The 22,612-nt window shown below is 37.0% G+C and overlaps 1 long non-coding RNA gene across 1 annotated transcript in view; it reads right to left on the bottom strand.

The window, feature by feature from the left end:
* Nucleotides 1-11,978: 11,978 nt before the first annotated feature.
* Nucleotides 11,979-22,612, bottom strand: part of LOC134662852 (uncharacterized) — a 93,270-nt gene continuing 82,636 nt past the window's right edge. The window contains exon 3 of the long non-coding RNA XR_010098085.1: nt 11,979-12,002. This is a non-coding gene — a long non-coding RNA (uncharacterized LOC134662852). The remainder of the gene's footprint in view (nt 12,003-22,612) is intronic.

Below are 22,612 nucleotides of genomic sequence, written 5' to 3'. Positions count from 1 at the left end.
TATCAATTAAAAAAACACATCAAAATCAGTTGCGTAGTTTTAAAGATCTAAGCATACATAGGGACAGACAGACAGCGGGAAGCGACTTTTTTATACTACGTAGTGACTAATTCAATGTCTGAAAAGGATACTTCTCGTTCTAAAGATAAAAACAGGCCTGAATGTTACGGTTCCATATCCTGATAAATAAATTCACTCCAAAGCTTTCCAACGCGATCCCGGAGTTTTAAAATTCCCTCTCAACACAAAACCCCATTATCTCTGAAAGAAAACTTTGAATAAGTCTAAATGTAATTCGTACAATCTCTTTCAATGTCTTACGATAAAATAGAATTAGGATTTTTGAATAGGCATTCGAGTGCTGTGAAGATCCGGTCGCGTTCGGAAATGCTATTCGACTTTTTTTTACTGTATTCATAAACATCCATTCGGATAAGCTGTGAAGGGTAATAAAGTAGGCCTAGCACATGATTGGAGCGACAGTATCTCGCGGCGAGATAGACTACCTGTCTTTTACTAACAATGTTAATTAAAGAGGGACGGGTAGTCTATTTCGCCGCGAGATATTGTCGCGCCAATCATGTGCTAGCCCCGCAGTGCCTAATAGAAAAAAAAACTCATTTATTATATAATAAGTGGTAAAAAACTAAACTAAAATTAAAAATGTCTATCAAAATTTTGAGCCCTTGCTAGGGTGCCCATCACGCAGGCAGCGTTCCCGCGCTGGATTGCTATGGCCAATCTTTGAGCTAGAAAGCTGCCTGCGCGAGGGTCACTCAGGGCGTTTGCTGAGCGCCTGAAAAAATGATCTTTCTTAACGGTGTTTAGCTTGAAAATATTGTATTAAATAAACATTCTTACTAACTTCATATCATAATACATCGACATTTGACTTGAAGTATCGTATTAATTATTCAAGCCAGTTTTTGACGATTGAGCCAATGAGGTAGGTAAGGGTATTTATTTACACTATTTACACAATGCAATACAGGAAGTTCGATTAACGTGTGAAAAAACTTACACATACCGGGTGGAAAAGCGAAGGGTACAACGACGTCCCCGGGGAGGGGATTCAATAACGCTATCTGAGCTAAGATCCGCGTTGGGAAGCCATGAAGTTAGCGGGACTCCAACTGGAAAACCGAGTACATAGCGGTATAATATATTCATCATCATCATCATTTTAGCCTCCTGTCACCCATTGCTGAGTTTAGGCTGGCGTGGCTCACTCCGCGGTTTCGTCGCGTCGCTACAAGTACCAACAACTACATGCGGCCCACACCAATTTTGGTGTCCATAGTAGTTGCTGCGCATCGCTACGGAACGGACGTCTGCTCGGGTGTGCCACCTAGCGGTCATATCTGTCGTAATAAACGCGTTTTGTTAGAGAGTGAATCGTCTGTAGGTACCTAGTACATACTAATATTTATTCTGTGGTGGCCTCTCTTCGTATATCCCGATCCAGGGCTAGTATTATCCAGAGGTGCCCGAATCTTTCGAATGTCGTCCACCCAAAGAGCTAATGGACGCCTGACGCTTCTTTCATCTGAAAGCGGCAAACAATCCATTAAGGATATGACTCACGTTAGATCGGGCCATGTCCGGGCCGGAGCTCCCGGAGCTTCGTTTTCTATGGAAAGCTCCACGTGATCACCTGTGATCTGTCATAGAAAAGTAAGCGCCGGAGGCTCCGGACACGGTCAGGTCAGCCCGGTCTAACGTGAGTCATCCTTTAACATGTTGATCAGTATTAACAAAAAATATTCATAAGCACACAATTCACACAAATAAATGCGCGTCTGTAAATACTGATCCATTTAAATTTCCATTCTGTATAAAAAAGTATTTCTTGGACAGCTTATAAATTATGTAAAAGTCAGTTCCTCAAGTCTTTGAGGTCCAAATTAATATTTAATTTTCATTGGACGATTGAAAAAGTTCTTTGAAATAAAATATTAACGTCGTTAGTGATTGCAGCAATTTTTTTTATTTTTTTATTGTTTCAAACAATTGTGAAGCAACGATTTTTTTTCTTAGTCATACTCGTAATATATGTAAAAGCGTAATTACGAATATGAACTAAAGGTTTATTGTCACCTAGAATAAAGCCTGAAAACAATAAAAATATTTCTTTATTTAGCTGCCTTCCTAGTCAATAAATGTAGAAATATTTTAAACTTACGTTTAGGTAGAGTACAGTGAAACCTGGATAATTGCAATCTCAAGGGACCGGAATTTTTTTGTCAATTAACCAGGTTTTTCATTTAAGCAGGTCGTGCCAATTAACGAGGTTCAAAAAATCGTTGTGTCAATTATAGAGGTTCTCATTAATAGAGGTTGCGTTCTGAGAAATTGCTTTTATGGAGGTTCAAATAACCATTGAAAATAGATTCTGGGTTTCTGGTCTGTATATTATATAACTTGTACTTTTACACTTAACTACATTAGTTACTGCTTATAATCATTTGGGTTTTTTAAATAATCCCTTGAATTGTAGAAGAAAGTTTTATTGGAATGTAAAAAGCATATTATGTTTTTGATTTAATCAAAACTATTTCACCTACTACAGTCTGTGATAGATACCCAATTAATAAATTGAATTCTGGGTGAAGATTTGAAATAAAATTATCATTGCTATTAAAATATTGTTTCTGCTCTCTACAAGTCTACATTATTTCAATAACAGAGGTCTTACTTATAGACTCGTTTCAATTACAGAGGTAATAAGAAGAGCTAAAATAACAGTGTTATTTGCACAGTGTCAATTATAGAGGTCTAAGTTGCGATGTGGTCAATTACAGAGGTAAAATTACGAAAAACACTAAAATCTAAATTGCAATTGTAGAGGTTCAAAAATTTCAATTATAGAGGCCTTTTGGTCTCAAGGGACCGGGACCGGTCCTTTGCTTGTAATTATTGAGGTTTTGCATTTATCCAGGTGTCAATTAACCAAGTTTCACTGTACATACTTATCTTATAAAAAAAAAACACTCAGACACATCTCATGGCCCACACTCGACTTTTATCTCCACATTTCCACTCTTTTGACAACAATAGTGTTCTGTCCGACACGTTCATTACATTTAGATGCTATCTCTTTCGCTCCGGGACCTCATCAGGCGGGATTAGATGCTATCTCTTTTTGACCTCTGGCATAACGAGTGGACAAAGTGACACTATACCGTCTAGTGGGGTAACTGATGGGGACAGGTGGAATAATATTAGAAAACTAGCGACCCGCCCCGGCTTCGCACGGGTATCTCAAAGCCCTAACAAAATATACACCTAATTAGTTTTATAAGATTAGCTTTTGCCCGCGACTTCCTCTGCGTGGAATTAGTAATCGAGGATATTATTTTGCTGACGATTTATTATTCGTTAGTTTTTGATAAAATTTCACATTAAATATTAAATAGACTGTTACTCTGTTCCGTTCATTCCTCTGTGTGAAGCGCTGCCACAATTTTTGAAATTACATAGACTGTTACTCTGCTCAGTTGGTTCCTCTGTATCTCAGGGCTAGGGCTGCCACAAATTTTTACGACGATCGCTACAAAAGATGCAATTAACGGTTTATTGCCACTCCCTAGCGCCGTGGAGCCGTTTCTATATAAATTCCTGGCCCTGAAGGGCTTTCGGTAATATCAGGAATTATTGTTCCAAGGGTTCCTTTATAGGCTGTATTCCACGTTAGAAAAGAAACGATGATTTTAGTTACAAAATCAAATTATTATTTTTATAAATGTATTTCGTATTTTTTCTTTATGTTACCTATTCTTTATATTGTTATGAAAGCGCCAACATTCAGCACGCTTCGCTAAACGAAAAGTATAATAAAAAGAAATTAGAGCTAGTAGAAGTTTTACATAAAATTCTTCTTGCTCTATTTTCTTCGTTAAACAAATCTTAACAGGCCAATTCGAACGTGCACCTGACTTCAAACCGATATTTGAATCATATTGGAATCATATCATTCAGCACTTATTCGCGCGTTCATACTTTTGTCCGTAGGTACATGTGGGACTGATACGCCCGCGCAAATGGCAGCTAACTAATATGATTCTAATATGATTCAAATATCGGTTTGATGTCAGGTGCACGTCCGAATAGGGATGTTGACACATGTTGAATTTTATAACAAAATCTAGTAAAATAGATAGCAAACGAGCAATTTATCACAATAATGTGGATATTAAAATAAAATATTGAAAAATTACAAAAATACAGGACCTGAAAGTTTCAAAATTTAAGTTTTTTTAACTTCCAAAAACGATAAAAGTAAGGGTACCATTCGATTCCTTACATTTCACCAAAAACAATATTGTATAGCAACCAGGGATCGGAACCGGTTTTTTGCAAAAACTTAGAAATAACCATATTTTTCGAATTATTTTATACTCGAAATGTAGGACTCAGTTGTGTTTTTAGGTTACGACTTCGTATTATTAGATTGCCCAATTAGAAATGAAGTAATTAGCAAAAACCGAAAAAATACCGTTTCCATTCCCATACAAAAAATACCGGTATCCGATCCCTGATAGCAACTATATACATAAACGCAATATTTCACCGACAAAAACGCAATTTTCTTGTTTTGTCCATACTACAACGTGGGCGGCCTCTGGCCGTTTTGTATAGGGCGTTTCGCGAGTGAAGTGCGACTACAATTTCTGACTTTTGTGTTACTTTAATGCAATGGGCCCCATATAGACATTTGATCCTAAAAACAAACCCGATCGATTGATACCATAAAAAAAAATTAGTCACGTAGCCTATTGCCCTGTAAATGACGTCAAAAGAGCTTTAATACAGCTGCCCGAAAACATCCGCAAGGAATAGCCGAAATACTTTTACTGAAGTTTATTCACAATAAAATTGTAAAATTTTACTACATTTCTGCTCAAGTATCTGTAACTTCGTTCCAATCGCGCTCGGAAATTTAATATATAAAAGAGGGACACTTAAAAAATGAAGACTGACAAAGTAAATACTAGAAAATTGAAACCAGGAAATTGAATATCTGGTGTTCGAGACGAACATCATAATTAACCATATTAGGTACTGAATTATAAATTAATAAATTTAAGAATTATGTAAAGCGTAAACTTATTTCTAAAGCTTTTTATTAGGGATGTACCGACTAGTCGGGAATGCCGACTATCCGGCCACATTTGTAGTCGGCAATTAGTCGGCGACTAATAGTCGGCAAAAAAGGCCGATTAGTCGGCCAATTATTAATTACAGAAACCAGGACATAAATGAAATAAAAAGGCAATATTAATCAAATGTTACATGCCCATTCTATTCAAATACGTATTTAGGGTACAAAAAGTGCTTGTGTTCATATTAAATTCATGTATAGGTAATTATGTAGGTGTATCGTCGCAGTAGCAGGGAACATATTTCAGTTGATATTGAAAGCGCGACGACGCAAGGAGCAAAAAAAAATGTTTTAATAATGCATCCGAACTTGAATAAAGCTACTACAGTTGCCATACGAATGTAATCTTTATCGTGAAGTAACGATCATGAACTTGGCCGACTAGCCGACTAGTCGGCCGACTAATCGGCCATCCGAGCGCCGATTAGTCGGCTAGTCGGCTAGTCGGCCAAAACCATAGTCGGTACGTCACTACTTTTTATACCACATACACAGGTAGATTAAATTTTCGCATTTTAATTAAAATACTACAGTTTAGTAGCATATTTTCTTTCCTAAATAGTTTTGTAGCAGACTTTCCTTCCTAAAATTAGAGAGCGTGGAGATCTGATCGAGACATATAAAATACTAACCCAACACTATGATCTCAAAGACTTCCAGAAGATGCTAGAACGCAATAATAACAACCGTCTGAGAGGTCATCAGCATAAGCTGGTGTCTCGCAGGTCCTACAATAATCCTCATAGACACTTCTTTAGCAACAGAGTGGTCAAAGCTTGGAACAAACTCCCAGAAGACGTAGTATCGGCCCAAAGTGTCAATGAGTTCAAGAATAAATTAGATAAGCACAACACGGAAAACTCTGTTGATGACTCGGGATACAGGCATTATCAGTTATTTCAACTGCCTGCCTGCTTAATAAATAATAATAATAATTGATATTGATATTGATCTTTATTGAAATCAAATTTTACAGCATTACAGCTAACACCAATGCACTGAAAAATTAAGTAAGTAATAATAAAGCGATTAATAAGCTACCTATTGCATGTTTGATTCGCAGAAACGTAAAAAATCTTTCAAAAGTTTACGACTTTGGTCGGCAAACAGGTCGCAGTCAGGTGCAAAAGATAATAATAAGGGCCAGATGCAGAAGGCGGTGATCTTGGACACGGCGCGGATAGTCCGTCGGTTCCTCTCTCTGCGGCCCTGACCACCGGCAGCTTGGGCCTTGCCCCGCTGCTGGCGGCACCCTAGGTTAGGTTTTTTATAATGTGTGTATATGTATTTTTTATTGTTTTGTAAGTGTTTTTATATTTTACTTTTATATTCATATTATAAAGAACCTAACGTAAGACGAAAAATAAATAAAGTGTATAATAATTAAAGTGAATTAAATAACTAGTCTTTATATTATCCACCATTCTGGTAAGTAAAAGATAAACTTCAGGCCGGAGCGACAACGAGCGTCGCAACTTTACAGCTCTTCTGGGATTATTATCAGTTCCCTTTTGTGCTGGAAATATTCTTTTGGAAAAAACCGTAAAATTCTATGAGACATTACTTATCGCGATCATTATTTAGTGTAAGATGTTTTTACTAGTAAAATATATCCATGAAAAACATAAATGTGAAATGAGAGCCAAGTTCAATATTAAGAACAGATATGCGTCGTTGTTGACTTCGTCGGAAAAATATCGATTTTAGAAGTAATTCCCACGTTTTTAGCTTTTGTGCATAATTAATTAAAGCAGACCTGTGTTCTTGATTTTTTTTCTATCGAGCGAAAGTCAAAAACTCCAATTCCAATCAGTAAAATCCCTCGAGAAAGGCCTCAAGAATGCTAATTAAATCTATGGCAGCCGTATTGTAATCCAAAAAAGCGCTATGACACTCTAAAAACTCCGTTTTCTGAACCTTTTGCACCTTAAGTTCGTGATCTTTGCGGTGTTAACTCCGTCGCTGTATCTGTCAATTTATTTAAAAAAAATAGTGACTTTCGCCGCCGCATTATTATTGCGATTATGACGCTCAATCCGTCTGTCAACAGTTTCATAAAAATCAACTATTATTATAGTACGTTTACGTCATATATATATTATATATGTGTACACGTTTACACCTTACTCCTTTGCAATAAAGGTGAAAAATGTACGCATATTTGGAGCCAATTGTACAACAAAATGAACAAAGGATATCTTGCTGCATATTTTACAAGCTTGTCAGTATTTTATACCAGTTTTCGTTTGTTTTGTAACAAAGCGATACGTAATGTTGATATTTCATGCTTTTGTTTGATAAGACCAACATTTTATGTGACCTATTCGTAAAATATTATCTATTTTTCACTATTTTAAACTAAACCTGTCGAGTAGACACCGCATTATGAAGCGTTTACAAAGAGCACGCGATAACCGCATATACAGGGTGTTTCCTGTAATAGGAAACTAAAGGCTGTACTCCTCAAGCCGACCAACATATGTTCAGCAATAATTTATTGCTCCTGAAGGAAGCACCCTGTATAGTCTGTCAAGCTGGTACAATTTAATATGTACATTACAAGCAAACTAAAGTAGGGTATCCCTAGAAAACGAACCAAAAGCAGCAATGTACATTTAACAACGATTAAATGTAAACAAAACAGTTCCACAGATAAGATATAAATGACACGCGATTTTTGAACAATTCAAACGTAGTGTTGCTAATTCGCGATTCTTCAAATTTGCCGCCTTTTTCTACTGACAAGATTTGCTTGACCAATGTGGCTACCACTAGTTTGGCCATCGAGAACGCAAGTACCTTACTTCCTATGTATCACGCTCGTACTCGCATATTAGTTTGAGCGAGATGTAAAGAAATTAAATTACGTTCTCGATAGCATATATATCAGTTTTGACACTGTCAGTGACTACGAATACGGACGGGCTCAAGTATAATTGCCCGTATTGGATTTACACGGTATATTAATACTCGTTCATAATACGAGGGGCGTTCAATATATAATGAGAATGAGATGCAAACTCTTTAAATATTAGGAAAGTAAATACTGGCCGGTAAAGCTAATCTACCTAGCTGATTGCCCTGAAAAAAAAAACTAATTGTTTTTTGTTTAAAAAAAATACGGCGATTTCTTTGCGATGCTATTGAGTACGTTAGCGAAAATGGAGAAAATTGAACTGCGCGCCGTTATCAAATACTGCCGTTTGAAAAAATTTTCTACGGACCAAGTCAATTTAGATTTACGGGACACTTTAAGGTCTAATGCTCCTCCGTATTCGACAGTCGCACGTTGGTGCGCCGAATTTAGACGTGGAAGAACATCGACCATGGATGACCCCCGCTCCGGACGCCCTACTACAGCAGTAACTGAAGAAATTGTGAAAAAAGTCGAAAACTTAGTTTTGGCGGATCGTCGTGTCACGGTTCGTTTTATTGCTGAAAATGTAAAGATTTCAACGGGGAGCGTGCATAATATTTTACATGAACGCTTGGGTATGAAAAAGGTATCAGCGCGTTGGGTACCCAGAATGCTTACTGACACACAAAAACAAACTAGAGTCGAGATTTGTCAAGAAGCTTTGGACCTGATACAGCAAGACCGGGAACTTTTTTTGGCGCGATTTATAACAATGGACGAAACATGGCTCCATCATTACGACCCTGAAACGAAACTGCAGTCTATGACATGGAAAAGGCCATCATCTCCAACTCCGAAGAAATTCAAGGTGGACCCATCTGCCGGTAAGGTCATGGGCTCTGTTTTTTGGGATGGTAAAAGGGTCGTAATGATTGAGTATCTCGAGCATGGAGCCACTATTACGGGCTCTTTATATGCCAAACAAATAGCAACATTGCGCAATGAGATCCGTGAAAAACGGCGAGGTAAACTCTCGAAAATTGTGTTGTTCCATCAGGACAATGCACCGGCACACAAGTCCGCCGTTGCAATGGCTGCAATACGTGATGCTGGGTTCGATATCCTTAAGCATCCTCCGTATTCACCAGACCTCGCCCCTAGTGATTTCTACCTATTTCCGAGATTGAAGGAATACCTAAGAGGCAAGAAATTTGAAGACGACGACGCGATAGTCGCTGCAGTACTAGATTTTTTAAGTACTCAAGATGAAACCATTTTTAGAAATGGAATTTTAAGTTTAGAAAAAAGATATACTAAGCGTATTATGCTAAAAGGTGACTATGTCGAAAAATAAAATTACATTTAATAAAAGTTGTATATAACATACTCATTCTCACTTTTTATTGAACGCCCCTCGTATTGTATAATTTTTTAAAGGAATGGCCAGAGACTGCACAGAATCGGGAAGACTGGAAAAAGTGGGGGGAGGCCTTTGCCCAGCAGTGGGACATTATAGGCTCCTAACAATAATAATTGTATAATTTTACAAAAATATTTCAAAACACAAGAGCAAGGTGCTCACTCATTCTATGAAGTTTAACTCACAACTTTAAAAGAACAAAGTTTAAATACCTCTGTTTTGTTTGATGTTACGTTGCGTTACAACTTTGCAATTTCCCAGTTTCTGTAATAACTTCTCTTTGAAAAGTTACAGAAGGTATTTTTTTAATTTTACGCCTATTTTTAATCGACCGTTGGAAAACTGTATTAAAATGAAACACAATACATACATTATAAAGTCCGTCTAGGCAAAGAGAATTAGAAGTAGAGGCGTATTGTCAAATAAATTATCTAGCGACAGTTAAGTTAAATTAACGCCATGTACTCGACACTAGCCACTATGGCGTTAATTTTTGATATTTAACAAATTGACACATAATATCCGTGAAAGAATAAGGATCAAAGTCAAATGGCGTTCTAACAGTTTTAATCTTCTGTTGAAAGATAGCCGTAAATTTACTGTGGATACATAATTTACTTTAACAAACCGCCTCTATTTCAAATTCTCTTTGCTAATACGGAACCCAAATACAAGTAGGTATTGGAAGACAAATTAATTCTGTTTCGTATAATCACAAGTATGTTAAACAGTATTGCCAATCTACGAGACTAACGTCCCCAATTCCCTTATACACAGACCGGTCAAGTGGCAAAAGGGTGTAAAGCGATTTGAAAACTTTTCGTGCAAAAAGTTTTTGCCTTGGTTTGAATTATTTTTGGCATTCCCTTGTTGGGTTGGAATCGTTCAAGTTTTGATAAAGAGGATCAAAACTGTCTTCAAAAAAAGTTCGGAAATCAAATCGTTGGTTCCGAATAAAAGACTTATTTTTTTACAAATAATTTTGAAGTGACAATTTTTGACCAAAAAAATCTAAAAACTAAATAGTAACATAACTTATACCTATGTATATCTGCTTACACTGATTAACTAGAATGTTTTCAATCTAAGCTTCGATAATAAATAGGGCTGTACCAACATAACTGATGTAGTACAGGAAAAGTAGCATATTTTGGCGGCAAATGGCCATATTTAGGCTTACTTTACCTGTACTAATGTAAAACACGGCATACACTTATCTCGTAAAAACATTTTAAAATGATTGTAAATTAAATAATATAGTACCTATATGATTCAAAGCAGAATTTTTAAATAGTATTTAGTCAAAATAGTGTATACTTGGGGTATATATTTATTTCTTTTTTGTTCTGCTACCTAAAGGTTGCTTACAAAAGATAATTTTTAGCGATAAGACTTCCTGCCGTCTGCCTATCAGATTTTTTCCCACGGCTGTTTCTTTTACTTAGAGTGGAATTAAATATTTTATAATTTCAAAAAAATACTCGTATTTTTCAATGTAGCTAGTACATGAATATTATTTGACTACAACTCAACAATAATCAAAAATTTCCATGTCTTAAAACATGATATTCCAGACTTATAGATTTTGCCATTGGGCGGCAGACTATAATGTATGCAACAGTCTCGCGTCTCCATAAAGAGATACAAATCTCGGTAGGATCCGAGGATCTCATGTGTGAGGTATAGACTACCCCTAATAGACTGCTGAAGGAAACGTTTAGGAAGACTGGGATATCAACCAAACTGCGTAATCAATGTTTCAGTTCATTGAATATAAGAGTTGGCATAAACGTACCTTCAATTCGCCTTTATTACATAAATTCGCATATTTATTTTGTTGGTTTATTAATAATATTTTACTTGGGCGAAGTTGGGCACCGACGGTGAAGTTATAATTTTTTCAACTTTCATTTTTTAGTGTACCGCACAAAACTTTGTTCGCGGTACACTTATGGGATCACTTCGGTCTTGAAAATCAGTTATTTTAGTTTAAATGGCACACATACTCGTAGGCACTCGTTTACTAGTTAAATGATATTACAAATGTAACTCGTCATATTTAATAGTTTCAGCTTTTTAACGTTAACGCCACTTACCTCAGCGGACGCGCTCTCCTTGTGCGCCAATGTAGTATGTTTCATCTATTGAGTAAGTGATCTCGTATGTCCCGTGCAAAGGATTTTTTCGGAATAAAGGTGAAGTGTCAGATTGCTCTGTATTTATAGCGGGAAGCGGGTACGAATACAAAGTGAAGGTGATAACCTTATCTACCTTACCTACCAAGACTTACCTAACAAGACTGCTGAAAGAGGTTTTAAGGGCGTACCTACTCTAAAAGGAAAAAGCGGCCAAGTGCGAGTCGGACTCGCCCATGAAGGGTTCCGTATTTAGGGGATTTATGACGTATTAAAAAAAACTACTTACTAGATCTCGTTCAAACCAATTTTCGGTGGAAGTTTGCATGGTAATGTACATCATATATTTTTTTTAGTTTTATCATTCTCTTATTTTAGAAGTTACAGTGGGGGGGGGGGGGGGGTAACATTTTACCACTTTGGAAGTATCTCTCGCGCAAACTATTCAGTTTAGAAAAAAATGATATTAGAAACCTCAATATCATTTTTGAAGACCTAACCATAGATACCCCACACATACTGGGTTTGATGAAAAAAAAAAATTTTGAGTTTCATCTTTTGTTTTTTGTTTTTTTTTTTCAAATTTATTGTTTTTTTTTTTTTCTATTTTTGTGTTAAAATCTTAATGCGGTTCACAGAATATATCTACTTACCAAGTTTCAACAGTATAGTTCTTATAGTTTCGAAAAAAAGTGGCTGTGACATACAGACGGACAGACGGACAGACAGACAGACAGACATGATGAATCTATAAGGGTTCCGTTTTTTGCCATTTGGCTACGGAACCCTAAAAACGGTACCCTTATTAGGATGATTCGTTCTGTCCGTCCGTCTGTTTCAGCCGATTGCCGAGCTGTAGCAACAGCCGCTTTTATACTCTCTACCGTACTCTATTACTCTAAGGTAATATTGCTGCAGTAATATGGCGCGACATTGCTGCCGCAAATGTAAAAGATCTGGGCAGCAACATCGTTTTTGCCACTAAGCGCTGCTCGCGCGGCCCGGTTCTGAACAGAATGTATGCGCGCCGTGCGCCGCGTGCGTCCAGTCTTCGGCCTAAGTGTAAGGCCTGAGTGGACGCTCGAGTTGGGCTTGCAGCGGGGCGGGGCGTGCGGCGTGCATGTTAAACAAATGCAAGCGTATAGGAGCGGGCTTAGTGCACGCTGCTCAAATTACTCCTGACAGTCCTGACCCCGACGCCACGCTGCACGCCCCGCCGAACGCTCTGCTTCGAGCCCTTAGCCCTTATTACACTTAATGTTATAATTATCATATTTTGAATATCTAAATACGCCTCAAGTAATCAAAGATACATTTCTAATGCAAGCTTCAGCTGTCGCTGAAATCTCCTTTAATATCCAGATTTAAGTCACGATAAGCACAAATGGTTTTAATGATTAATTGGGAGCAATTACTTGGGAGCGTATTCGACTTGTTTATGTGAGGGATCGTGGCATAACTAATTACAGTGACTCTTTTTGAGGTTTGTTAACAGAAACTTGTTGGCTCATTCAATCTGGACCAGGCGTGGCTCACTCCGCGATTTCGTCGCGTCGCTACAAGTACCTACAAGTACATGTGACCCACACCAAATTTGGTGTCTAACCATAGTAGTTCCCGCGCACCGCTGCGGAACGGATGTCTGCTCAAACTTGCGCCACCTAGCGGTCATATTTGTCGTAATAGACGCGTTTTTAAGGTTCCGTAGCCAAATGGCAAAAAACGGAACCCTTATGGATTCGTCATGTCTGTCTGTCTGTCTGTCCGTCTGTCCGTCTGTCCGTCCGTCCGTCCGTACGTAAACTATAAGAACTATACTGTTGAAACTTGGTAAGTAGATGTATTCTGTGAACCGCATTAAGATCTTCACACAAAAATAGAAAAAAAAAACTATAAATTTTGGGGGTTCCCCATACTTAGAACTGAAACTCAAAAAAATTTTTTTCATCAAACCCATACGTGTGGGGTATCTATAGGTAGGTCTTCAAACATGATATTGAGTTTTCTAATATATTTTTTTTCTAAACTGAATAGTTTGCGCGAGAGACACTTCCAAAGTGGTAAAATGTGTGTCCCCCCCCCCCTGTATCTTCTAAAATAAGAGAATGATAAAACTACAAAAAATATATGATGTACATTACCATGCAAACTTCCACCGAAAATTGGTTTGAACGAGATCTAGTAAGTAGTTTTTTTTAATACGTCATAAATCCCCTAAATACGGAACCCTTCATGGGCGAGTCCGACTCGCACTTGGCCGCTTTTAGAGAGTGAATCTTCTGTACCTAGTACCTACTTAACTACTATTTATTCTGTGTCTGGACTGGACACAAAATAAAAGTCATAGTGACGTTTTAGTTATTGCTGTCATGCCGCCGTGACCGGATGGCCGAGCGGTCTAGGCATCTGTCGTGTGAACAGAGGACGCTGGTTCGATTCCAGTTGACAGCCGCAACACAAGAGGAGTTCTAAATGCGATGCCGGCCTATAAGATGGGAGTACGTTCTTTTCAGGTTTGAAGGTCGTATCGGTCCGGAAATACCGCATGCGACAGTTCACACACAGCAGCATACAGGATACCTACCTGTAGTAATAATGTCACGATTTCACGAATGTAAAAAGAGAACGTTGAATTATGCTTCCGTTAAAACATAACATTACCTTGCAACCAAAACCAACTAAGTCTAATTAGATGCGCGTTCAAAAACCAACTCTCAGTCTTAATAATAAGACTCAAAATTAAAAGAACACAATTTTCCAACTTGATCCTCTTTTGTTTTGTCATCTTAAATATGACAAATGACGATCGTTTATTGCCACCATATTTATTGCTTTCGCAATTATTTCTTATTCTTATTATTATCTTTTGGGGGCCATTTTTCATATACTTTGTATGGCGGTCGCGGAATGGAAAGATCGAAAAATGTATGGAAATTTTGGGACACTTTTTTTCTCCTATTAGGATAGAAAGAGCTCGTGATTCTGAGTATAAATAACATAAAAATCCCAAATTTGAAAACAAAGTGTAGGGGACAACAAAAAAAAAGCGGCCAAGTGCGAGTCGGACTCGCCATGAAGGGTTCCATATCCCGTGGAGCGCCCTAACAAGACACGTGTGCTAGTAACTAGTATAGGAGTTCCATACTACGGTAATTCTGGGGCGCTCCAGGGGATATTTAGGGGATTTATGACGTATTAAGGCCGTGCATCGAAAAATAACAGGATCTTAGAAACGTGGCAGTGGCTAGCCCCGGAAACAAACAGTAGTGATTTTCGGATATATGTTTCTTGACTATATGATAAGTGATTTCGTAGTAGTCGAAACACGAATGCTTAAAATTTTCTCGATAGAAAATAAATCCAAACTTACGTGTTCATTTTTCGGTTTTAGCTTCGTGCAACTAGAAAACACATCCATATCCAGCACAATCCACCTTACAGCAAAGGTTTTAATCTCGTCTTAACTTTCAAAGAACTAAATATTAACTTATTATCCTTTACCGATGGATTTATTATCGATTTTTGATTTTATGAATTCAACAGCAAACGCCCATTTTACGCAGTTCGGTTTCTCTTTCTGTCATGCGTCAAAGTCATAAATGCATTCTTTATGCCAGTAATGTTAGATGGCCGTCGTGCCTCAAAGAGGTAAGACCTATGTCACTTCGCGCAGCGCTCCGAATTACGTAAAATTTTAATATCCAATAAACGTTGAGTCGTAACTCCATTGAGTAGTAACGGAATCGGAGGTAAACCTATGATGGTGCCTTCTTACAGGCCTATACGTTACGCATGTGTGCGTGTTTGCTTAGCTACGTCATGCTACGTCGAAATCTATACTCTTTGTCAGTTACAACGGGTTAGGAAATTTCGACAGATATTGAAATGTATCGGTAGCTGTTTGGTATTTAGCCATCAGAATCTAATCGTAACTTTTTGCTTTATTTTTGTTTGAAAATAAAATATCTATAAGAATATATTTTTTGCTTTTTTTCTATTGTAATGATAAAAATAAATCTAGTATGTTTCATGCTCAAATAATTTAAAATAATTGAATAAATATTAAAAACTAATTGATATTATTCGTTTTAATTATTATATTATTAAGTTTGTTTGAATAAAATATTTTATTTCAATAATACGAAAAGTTATTATATTTAAGTATCACTAAAAAAGGTCCCTACTTACAAAAACTCACTTGCACGGGCCGGGGTTCGAACCCGTGACCTCCGGTTTGAAAGTCGCACGCCACTACAATTTCACATAAGTAATTTACAATGACATGATACCGTGGAAAAAGTGAATATTACAATGTACTGTGTTACTATCATTTTATAGTTTATTTTGGCTTGACAAGGAGGAATGAGAAAAACGTGCAGAGCGAGAGGATTAAATCTCTCTGTCCCTTTCTTAAAGTAGCCAATCCTAATTATGACATCTGTTTTGATATTAATTCTTTGAACATATACTGGGTCAACCAAATCTTGTCAGTAAATAGGAACAACAAAAACTATACTCATCCTTTTCTTTTGGGTGCTAGTACTAGTGTAAGACAAAGATAGTATGATTCTCTGTCTATGTTTGAAATCAAACAGACCTTTGACACACTATAATTTGTCGATGTTCTTTTCATCGAGAAAGATTTTTATTAAAAAAATGTGTTGAATTTATATGTTTTATTTATGTTTTTTGGCATACATTTCATTATTTTGACAAATTTTTATTGTGATGACAAACGATTTGATGTGATGTGTGAAACGAACGATGTGATCAACGATTTATCTAATAAAACTTCATTTAGTCGAAAAAAATTGTTGTCTACTATACCGGGTGGAAAATAATTATGGGCCCTGGAGGGAAAGTGCCTTAAAACCTTAAGTTTGCTCATTTTACTTAAATGAAACATTATTGTTTTTTAAAGAAACAACTGCATTCAAAGATTATTGACGAGAAAACTTCTTTAGCGGCGCTGGGCACTTTTTGAGGTGGGGAAAAAATGATAAACTCGAGACAGCGTAAGGCGATCACGTGACCGTAAGGTTTAGATGGCCACTCATTTAGATGGCATTTAAATCAATAAAGAAAAACTCAATGACATTACATGAAAAAGGTTATAATCTTGTACGGGCTGAAATACGAGGATCTCACAGTTACATTATAACTTTATATCACTCAAATATAAATAATAATTATAATTCAATAAAGCTACATCTTGATGAAATCGCTAATAAAAGTGAACTCTAGTACTGGTGAATAAAACTCAAAATATCATGACCAAATATTAGATGCGAGGTCTGCAAGGTAACTTTACAATTTATATTCGAATTTTAAAAAATTAACGCTACAAATTTGAATTTAGAATTTTAAACAAGCTCACTGACCAGCAATTTCGGAACTAAAGTTTTTCAATAGAAAGGAGGATAGGTCAATTAGTTATTTTAGATTACAAAATTAGCGCATCAAAAAAATCAAAGTGCATAGAAAAAAGTCTCCTGAGTCATAATAAAATTGATGTCTCTTGGGTCACCAGAAAAGTCACCAGGGATAACGATGACCCAAAACACATTTAAAAGAAAATTTAAATTTTGTGTACTACCTACGAACATTTTTCAATAAACTATGTTTTTATAACATATTAGACCCAGGATAGATCTAATACCTCTTTTCGTACCCCGGATAAAATGGTCGGCGACTAAAAAAGTAACTGAAACGTTACGTTATTAGGTTCACGATGCCGCGTTGTACCCTTGCCTTCGTTGCGATATGTTTGGTAAGTCAGGAGACTTAAAAATGAGCCATGATTTTGGGACATACTAACAAATATTTTTTTGAATATATATAAATTTTAGCGGACTTCAATAATTTACCAGTTAAATTAGATGCAAATACCTTTTTAGTTAATCGTTAATATGATATATTAGTAGCAGTAAAACACTTTATTGTACAAAAAGACACATAAAACATGAAAAAACACACATCCTTCGTATATGGTAGAATATATTTTTCACACTTATAAGTAAAAACCAAAACCGATACGCGATTGGGATACATTCTTTTTGTATGGGATACAAAAAAAATTCTCCTGGGTCACCAAGAAAAATCGACATATTAAAATAATTCTGTTCGTTTTTAAGTTCTAGTCAGATTGGTTTTTTGGTTATTTGAGATAAATTACAATAACGCTTAGATTTGAAAAATATGATTTTCTATTTTGTTGCGACACGACCCGGGTAATAAAAATACTGCGAATTTGAACTTTTGTTTGTTGTCGTTGTAAAATGTATTAAAAAATTAATTTTAAATTAATACATTTAATACAAATACAAAATAATACATTTTAAATTAATTTTAATTAAAACCCCTGACAATTGAAATTCAAAATTATCCAGAAAATGGGTGTTTCAAAAAGACACCCTGTATTCCTTACATAAAATAATGTCTTATTCAATAAAACATAATTACTAAACACTGATTTATTTCAAATAAATGCAAATCGATCGGATAAAAGATATTAATACCTACCTATACAATGAATACGAGTACAGTCAGCTGCAATAATATGTTACACACCGAAGGCCGTTTTGCGGTAGATCGTGTTAGATCTTATTTGTAGAGCCATAAGAGCGTGTCACATATTTTTGCGGCCGTCGAAGAGTAACTTATTATTGCAGGTGACTGTACCTATGAAAAATTCGAGGGTTAAAAAGCATTTCAACCAAAGCATTTATAATAATAACGACTATGGACGCCTGCAACCCCAGGGGTATTGTAATCTCATAACAATAAGGTTGAAATTTGCATTTAGTGACCGCAAAGTCAGGTGAGCGTAATCAAGTAAATCTGTTTTCATCATATTTTATCAAAAATAATCTCTTTTCTGTTCTTGTGCTATTTTCTTATTATCAATACTCTTTAACTTATATGCTATCTACGCTGCTGCTTCTATGCTGTTAACATCTTCCAAAAACAACAATAAATATTTAGGTTTATTAATTAATTATTTTATTGTTTGCTATTATGAACAAGTAACAACGCCATCTGTTTCTATTTTTTCCGAATATAAGTTTCTGGCCGACCGCAGCGACCGCGTATAATGGTAGTTAACTTCTGTAACGTTAGATGGTGCTAAAAGGTCACACAAACTTCACGTGCGGCGCGAAGCGTTTCCATGTGTGCGTGTTAGCGGGGAGGGAAGAACTAGCGGGCGTGGTTTACAAAGCGCCAGACGCGGCTGCAGTAGGCCCTTAAAAAAAAACTACTTACTAGATCTTGTTCAAACCAATTTTCGGTGGAAGTTTGCATTGTAATGTACATCATATATTTTTTTTAAATTTATCATTCTCTTATTTTAGAAGTTACAGGGGGGGGGACACATTTTACCACTTTGGAAGTGTCTCTCGCGCAAACTATTCAGTTTAGAAAAAAATGATATTAGAAACCTCAATATCATTTTTGAAGACCTATAATTTTTTTGAGTTTCAGTTCTAAGTATGGGGAACCCCCAAAAAAATTTTTTTTTTCTATTTTTGTGTGAAAATCTTAATGCGGTTCACAGAATACATCTACTTACCAAGTTTCAACTGTATAGTTTTTATAGTTTCGGAAAAAAGTGGCTGTGACATACGGACGGACAGACGGACAGACAGACAGACAGACATGACGAATCTATAAGGGTTCCGTTTTTTGCCATTTGGCTACGGAACCCTAAAAACGCCCTTTAATGACTTTTTGCCCGATTCGAACTTTAAGATACGTCAAATATTACGGCTAGATATGATATGACTTAGATATGTCAGTGTCAAAAATTACTTCTTTGAATGACTCTTTTGACGACTAATATTTGACGTATCTTAAATTTCGAATCGGGCCGTTTGTCGACCTAACTTTGAGGTTTTTGCATGATCAGATGCAAATTGTATTAGCCGAGTTTTACTGAAACACAAAAAACATAAGTTAATTATGCTCATTCAACGTTTTAAAATGTCGCAGCCGTGACCAAAACACCTTAATGATGAAATAGTATTTTGACGTGGAACGTCTTTAAAAACCCGTAGTAGAGGTGCCGGACCAAAAACCAAGTGTAACGAAAAGTGTTATGGCGCGGTGGCTTATATCTCTGTAACTGTAATACCTATATGTATAGTTATAACATCAGTATATAGAGGAAAGTAGCCATTACTCGGAAATGCATGTTCTGCTGACATAGATGGCGTTGATTCTGCGCTAGAAACGACGCAATAGGAGCTAAAATGACCCCTATTTTCAGTGTTCATTTAGTAATTACTCATCAGCCCATTAACCTATTTCGGTAAAATTGGAGTCATTTGATAGATCTTATTCCATTTTAACGAAATAGGAGAAAAATAAAACACGCGAAATTATAATAAGCTGCAAAAAGGTAAAAGAGTGACAGTTTTTACAGAAATTTTATCACTGCTCTTGTTTGAGGCTGTGTGCGAAAATTAAGGCGCAAAACTGACAGAAATTACCTAAAGTAGTAAGATAACGCAAATACGGTTCTTTACATACCACTTTTACCCTAGTGAAGCCTGTTAATCTCCTCAAATAGTTCATTATAATCTATGGCGGCGCGGCGGCGCGAGTTAGTAAGAACACGTAGAACGAACGTATGGCGCCTGCTTGACAATCTCGAGTTCCTATTCCTAATTACTATCTTAGTTGAGTACTTTCTGCTGTATGGGTCAAACCAATTTTAGAAAAGGTTACTTCTGTGGACAATACATTAAAAGGTAACGACTCTGGTACGTATATATCCCGTTTTTCTCATTTGAGTCTCAAGAACTGAAAACATGTATTCCGCCTGTAAAGGTGCTGAGTAAAAAAATGGTTTTAGATTCCCTTAAATTTGCGATGTCTACAGGAAAGACGCGAACGAGATTGCTATAAAACGTGTATTACCCGTATAAAATATCTATTCTCGTAACATTGGTGTGTAATTTACTAAAAAATAGTACCTAATAATTACATTCATTACTCCAAAATTAATTAATTGATCATTTATAATTAAACAGGTGTGACGCTGTAATTTATTATTTTAAAATTTCCTATAAAAGCCGTGTTCATTTCTTAATAATTATCACCCCAAATAATCTTTATAGATAACATTTAAGATATTACCCATAATTATTAATTATTATAATACATCAAACATCGCGAGATGCGCGACTTCGGTATTCAAACACAAAGCAATAGTACATAGTACAAGTGTCTTAACGAAATGCGAAGGCCGAAGGATGTAAGTGTGACACACAACACACATAAGTGTGTCAAAATACATCCTGGACGCTAGAAATTCACAAAAAAGCAAGCACTCTACTTAAGCGTAGGCTTCGCCCGACATTTAAGTGTGAAGGGCGCCGCAGGCGCTCTGTATTCAAGAGCGCGCGACGCGCGCTGAATGTCGTGCTTTGCCCGACCTTTTAGGGTGAAGGACGCTCTGTATGTAAGAGCGCGCGAAGCACGCTGAATGTTGGGCTTCGCCCGACCTTTAAGCGTGAACGGCGCCGCAGGCGCCCTGTATGAAAGCGCGCGCCAAGCGAGCTGAATGTCGGGCTTTGCCCGACCTTTTAGGGTGAAGGACGCTCTGTATGTAAGAGCGCGCGAAGCGCGCTGAATGTCGGGTTTCGCCCGACCTTTAAGTGTGAACGGCGCCGCAGGCGCCCTGTATGTAAGAGCGCGCAAAGCGCGCTGAATGTCGGGCTTCGCCCGACCTTTAAGTGTGAAGGGCGCCGCGGGCACCCTGTATGTAAGAGCGCGCGGAATGTCGTGCTTCGCCCGAACTTTAAGTGTGAAGGCGGCCGCCGCATTCTTTAAGTGTGACTAATAATGTTCATGTGCCAGCGGCTCTCGGTCGGCCTTCGGCCTTCGCACTTAGACACTTATACTATTGTTCTGTGTTTAAGCACGCATCCTGGACGCTTCGGACCTTCGGCCCTACGCGGAGCTCGGCCTTCGGCCTTCGCATTTAGACACGTTTACTACTATGACGCTTCGGGCCTCCGGCCCTACACAGAGCTCGGCCTTCGGCTTTCTCATTAGCTATCCACACCAACGTTTCACGTCAACCATTGCGGCTGTGTCCCTGACACAGCCTCTCTCAATTTTTTAATTCAAGAAGTAGCAAAAGGGCGTTTTCTAAAATAAATATTGAAAACCTGATTCTTTCAAATCTGGTCGTTCTTGGGCTCATTCTACTCAGAATCGACAGCATTTTCCATCCCACCATTAAAAAAAGATGTCCCAAAATATCCATTCCATTACGTCACGTTTTAGTATGAAAAAAAATTTCACTTGTATGTGCGTGACGTAGTGGAACGTACAATTTTCATACAAATTTTTGGGACATTTTATTTTCTAGGATTCTGAGTTGAAAGAACCCAAAAACACCAGGATCTGTGAGAATCAGGTTTTCGATACTTATTTTAGAAAACGCCCAAAAATGGAGGGTACTGGCAAGAAAAGAACGAATGAATTAATGAAATTAAAAAAACATGTCTATGGTTCACTTATTTGTCAGAGATGACATTTAAAATAAGGTTGGTAACACTGTATTTCATTCAATATTTTTTAAGTGGTCATTACACGAAGTATCGTAAAGTCGCCAAAAAGGTACTGCGTGTATGCACAAATTCTTTTTTGGGGAATAGACTAAAGACTTGTCTTGGAAACTATAAAGTAGGGTTTTAAAGGTGTGTGCACAGTGCACGACCCTTTAAATGACAAATAAAAGTACGGGAGTAGAAAAATATATGTAAACAGTTCATTTACCATCATTAACATGTTTAATTGATTTAGGACCTCCATAACTTTGGTAAATGTAAATTAATGGCCTCCGTTCACAGATCACTTATTAGTAGATGGTGCATTAGGCGACTATTAGCTGTCATTATACGCGACTAAAAGGGTATTTGACTGTATTTTAAATAAAAAAAATCACGTTATGCATGAAATAAAGCACTGATTCTGATTCTGGATAGAAATATATAAAGTATAAGCAAATCGTTTCGACAGTTCTATAA

This window comes from Cydia amplana, chromosome 3 (genome assembly GCF_948474715.1).
Source record: "Cydia amplana chromosome 3, ilCydAmpl1.1, whole genome shotgun sequence".
Taxonomy (NCBI): Eukaryota; Metazoa; Arthropoda; class Insecta; order Lepidoptera; family Tortricidae; genus Cydia; species Cydia amplana.
Note: the sequence above shows the minus strand (reverse complement) of the source record. Positions and strands in the feature narration are given on the sequence as shown.